This window comes from Chenopodium album, chromosome 8, assembly GCF_948465745.1.
Source record: "Chenopodium album chromosome 8, dcCheAlbu1.1, whole genome shotgun sequence".
NCBI classification, from domain to species: domain Eukaryota; kingdom Viridiplantae; phylum Streptophyta; class Magnoliopsida; order Caryophyllales; family Amaranthaceae; genus Chenopodium; species Chenopodium album.
Genome location: NC_137841.1, coordinates 35,351,553 through 35,356,743, shown reverse-complemented (window position 1 = coordinate 35,356,743; position 5,191 = coordinate 35,351,553). Strand labels below are relative to the sequence as shown.

The 5,191-nt window shown below is 37.3% G+C and overlaps 1 long non-coding RNA gene across 1 annotated transcript; it reads left to right on the top strand.

Annotated features, from left to right (window-relative positions):
• Window positions 1-4,333: 4,333 nt before the first annotated feature.
• LOC145556022 (uncharacterized) lies at window positions 4,334-4,783 on the top strand. Its single transcript, XR_014091680.1, has 2 exons — window positions 4,334-4,425; window positions 4,529-4,783. It is a non-coding gene; the product is annotated as an uncharacterized LOC145556022 (long non-coding RNA).
• The last annotated feature ends 408 nt before the right edge of the window (window positions 4,784-5,191 follow it).

The window sequence follows — 5,191 nt, the reverse complement described above, 5'->3', positions numbered from 1 at the left end:
GGAGGGATATGAAGAATTAGAAATAGAATGTACCCCCAACTCAAATGACGGAAAAACCGACTCATGCATGGACCTACGACATGGTCATGGTGATGTGTACTCAAAGTGTGTGCTAAGACTAGTGAATGCAAATGGTGCGTTAAGACTCGTATCATGACCATGTGGCTAGACTATGTGACCAAGACTCGATTAATGACTTGACAAGGTGTTATTGACAGCGGAAATTAACCGAATTAATTAGTAAACTGGTTAATTAGACTCTAGGTGATGACTCGACAAATAATCCGAACTGTCGGCCAAGAGACAGGACTGGCGTCACAATATGGTGATTGGCGCCAGACAATTTAGTAAATGTCTGGTGCTACACACTACAATGTGGCGCTACAGCTCAGACTTTGGCGCCAATATTGGAGCTTCAGTCTGGGACTGTTTTCGGTATTATTAGTCAACTGGGGTATGCCTAAAGTCGGACTAGGTCAATTTCGATTAAAAAAAAAAGACTTTATTGACTCAATTTAATTAATTAATTAATTAAATAGGCAAAGTTTTTTAAGTCATTAATTTTAGTCTTAACACAAATCAACAAACGGTTAAGAGAGACATAGAATATATATGCACAACAAATAATGCACAATTAGTCAAGTAGGCACAATATGATGCAATGAGTTCGCAACCTAACCATGGCTCTAGTTCTCTAAAGTTCGGGATATGGTTTAGTCAAATAGGGTCCATGGTTAATTGTCCGGATGCACCGCGTAGAAGCCTAACCGTGAAGGGTTAACACGTGTGGATGGGACACCGCGAGTTTTTAGGAAAAAACTCACTTCCATGGTTTGGTGAATTCAACATCTCAGATGTACCCTTTGTTGCCAGGAGCGTTCAATCGGGTAGATAGAGCATGAATTCCCAGAGGGTTATGTCCATATGTAGAACACATCACTAGTAGAAAAACGTACATTTGCGTCGCCATATTTGCGTCACTCATTAGAAAGAACGAAGCAAATGTTAAATTTTACCATCCTGAAATGTTATTTGCGTCGCATATTTATCAAGAAGCGACGCAAATAACTGTTGTATTGCAGATTTTTATTATTTGCGTCGCTCTTATTTATTGAAGCGACGCATATAATAATATTATTTGTGTCACTCATTTATTGACAAGTGACGCAAATGAGTGAGTGAATAAATTGCGTCACTCTTTTAATAAATGAGCGACGCAAATGACTAATATACAGCATTATGTTTTTGTTATTTGCGTCGCATTTTAATAATGAAGTGACGCAAATGTATCTTTTGCATTTAGGTTATTTCAGAATTTTGACCTTAGTTTTTCACGCCTACCTTCCACTAAACAAAAAGAAAAAACAAGTTGCAACTCCAGTGAATTTCTACAGCCAAAACACCCACAAATTCGACCCTTAAATCCAACAAATTCGGCCAAAAAAACACCGATTCCTCAGCAAATTCAACATTCAAAATCGCAATCAAGTTGAAGACCTATAATCAGCAGCAAATTGAGCAATTTCGAGCAAAAATTTGGACCAAAAACCCTAAGAAATCCGAACCCATAAACCCCAGAAAAATTGAGCATTTCCCACAAAAATTCCCCCATTTTGAGCAAAAAATCTACTCAAAACCATAGGAATTCGAACCCTAGAAACCCCAAAAAATTCAAGTAAAAATCCTGGCCTCATATTCGAGCAATGACTGAAAGTTTCGACTGGAAAAATCGATTAATTTCGCCCCCAAAAACACCGGGGAAGTTCTAGCAAATTACAACAACAATAATTGAAGTTTGATTAGTGTAGGAGTTCGACATTGTTGAATTTTATGAGTTTATTTCACCTAAGGTAAGATTTCTTGTATTTAGTGAAGTTGTATTTTTTTTTTCGTCCAATTCATTAGTTCTGTTCTAGGGTTTTTTTATTTTTGATTTGTGTTTCTGTAATGCGTAAACATTTCATGAAATTGAAGTCATAATTGCTATAGAACTCAGAATATGGTTTGAGGGAATGGCTCATTCATTTAGTTTAAAATGCAATTTATAATTTCTGAAAATGGTTTGCAGTTTTGTTCTCTGAAAATGTGTTGAAAATGTCAATGAAAATGTCAAAAAGTATTGAAAATGTTAACTTGGACTCGAGTATTAATGTCTAACAAAGTAACAATGACGAGTTCTTGTGCTCTGCAGCCTGATATCACGGCACCAGGAGTGAATGTCTTAGCTGCATACTCTGGAGCAGTAAGTCCAACAGAAGAACCTTATCCCATAAGCGTAGAGTTTCCTTTATGTTAGACTCGGGTACTTCTATGTCTTGCCCTCATATATCTGGGGTTGCTGGCCTTCTCAAGACTCTGTACCCTACATGGAGCCCTGCCACAATAAGATCTGCTATAATGACTACCGGTAACCCTGCAACTCTTTTTCTGATCGACTTATTATTCGGATTGAAGTCATGAGCATATGAAACATTTCTGGACAAAATCTAGATAATATATGACATTTTACATTTTATTTTGTGGCAGCTAGAGTCAAAGATAACACAGAGAAGCCAATGCTGGATGCATCTTTCACAACAGCCAATCCATTCGCCTATGGAGCAGGACATGTTAGACCAAACCGTGCCATGGATCCAGGGCTAGTCTATGACTTAACCACATGCGATTATTTAGAGTTCCTTTGCTCTCTTGGCTATAACCAAACCATGCTCCAGTCCTTTGATCCTTCCTACAAATGTCAAGCATCAAACACTACAAGTAGTGGCCTATTGAACTTCAACTACCCTTCAATCACAGTGCTTAACTATCTGGCTCAGTCACTGTCACTCGAACAGTTAAGAATGTGGCAGAGGCCTCGACTTATGAAGCTCGTGTCACCCAACCAAACGGCGTTGAGGTCACTGTGGAACCGAAGTCTTTGCAGTTCACGAAAGCTGGAGAAGAGAAGAGTTATAAGGTGACCTTAAAAGCTCAAGCTGGTGGCTTGCCAGCATGGTACGTTTTCGGAGAGTTGATATGGTCAGATGGAAATCACTTTGTTAGGAGCCCCATTGCAGTTGCTGCAACAGTTTAATAGCGTCTTACTGTCAAATGTAGTTGTTAACTTGATGCTTGCAAATAATTTGTAGGTCCATTTGAAAAATTTACACAGGTTACCATGATCGTCCCATTAACAAGACAACAGTATTCAGATAAACTGACAGAAAATTGCATTGCATTCTGGAAGGCCATCGGAATCTACACCGATGAAGAAGCAAAGGCGGTTGAAAAATTCCTTGACATCTTTAAGGACAAGAAGTTTCCACAAGGGCATTCTATTTTGTTTACACAATCACCTCTGAGATCACCAACGGTTAGTAACATATATTATGTTCGATAAAATTAATTTAAGTTCATGCAATGTGGATGTTTTAGTCTAAGAAGTTAGAACTCAATTTGGTGTGTATCTTGAATGTCATGTGTTAAACAGATAGGATTTTCCAAGCATGATAGCATTCCAATTGTTGGAAGTGCTGTGATAGAGAACAAAAACTTGGCAGTGGCTGTACTAGAATCCATTTCAACACAGGGGCCTTTATTTTAGCTTTAGCCATTAAAGCTGTGTATTAGAATTGTTAGTCTTGGTTCTTTATGACATGGTTGATTGATTGATACTTGAGCATTGTTGTGTCAAGTATGGGCAAACTAGCCATTTTGATATGCTTGTGTTATAGTGATCTCTTGTAATCAGTAATCAGATTTTGTGGTTGTTTGACATTTGTCTTGACAGAGGACTACTTTTTGGGTTTTGGTTTAGGCTATTTATAGAAATTTGAGATTTGTTACTTCCTTCTTGATCTTATATATTTTCTTAATCGTTCTAAATTCAATCAAAGACATGATCCCTGATGCGACACATATTTGCTGCTGTTGATTCAATGTAAAGCTATTTATCACCCAATGCTTTTAGGTGGAGCTGGGCATCAATATCTTGCTACTATGTGACGTGATCACGTTGATTCTTAAATGGTCTCTTCAGTGTGATTGTACCTTTTTTTTTGATAAATAAGTGTGATTGTACTTTGTTAATGCTATGTTACCTGAACTAAGTATCTTGACCTTTGGGAAGAATTTATAGTTTGATTTATACATGGGATAATGTTCTAGTTTGAGGAGAAAAGAAGGATGCCAATGGATGCACTTTAGAGAGGGTAAAATAATTTATGGAGAAGCAACTTAGATTCAACTCAGTTCATTCCGGATTTGTACTAGCTATTTTGTTTTCCCAAGTGCTGTTGTGTTATATGTGATTGTTCGGTATTCTTATTATTTTGTTTGTTGTTATGTTGCTTGCAGGTACAAGAAGAGGCATTCAAACATCCCTGCACATGTGTCACCCTGTTTCCGTGTCAAGGAAGGAGACCACGTTATCATTGGTCAATGCAGGTCAGTTGCTCTTGGAGCACTTTGGTTGATATTGTGTTATTTGTGTATATTTCTAACAGATCTCAGTGTTTAACTTGATCATATTTCCCTGATTATTATCCAGGCCTATCTCAAAGACAGTGAGGTTCAATGTGTTGAAGGTGATTCCAGCTGGAGCTGCTGCTGGTGGAAAGAAGCCTTTTGCCGGAATTTAACGTGTTTTTTGGATAGATATTGTGATGTAGCTAGGATCTATCACAGGGCTTGGAAATTAGTATTGTTTGCAGACCCTTGAATTTTGATACTTGAAGCATTTTCATGATTACTGAATACTATGTTTCTTTTGTTAAAATCATATTGGGAAATTGTAGTACAAACATCTTTATGGTAACAAATGTTTTGTCTTAGGACCTCCCGTAAGTTTTGGCAATATAGTTGCAATGACTCCCTTTCAATTATATTAGCGTTAGCATATAACTTTATACCACTAGCAAGGAAAACAGGTACTACAAACATATACAAGGCAATTATTATAATTAAAAAAAAAAAAATTCACCTCATTTGCGTCACTCATTAAATAAACAAGTGACGCAAATACAACAGTTTTGTATTGTCTACTCAGTTATTTGCGTCACTCCTATATAACAAGTGACGCAAATAACAAAAAATGCATATATTGGAAGAGTCATTTGCGTCGCTTGTTTATGAAGGAGCGACGCAAATAACAAAAAAAGTTTATCCAAAGAGTCATTTGCGTCGCTTGTTTATAAAGGGGCGACGCAAATGA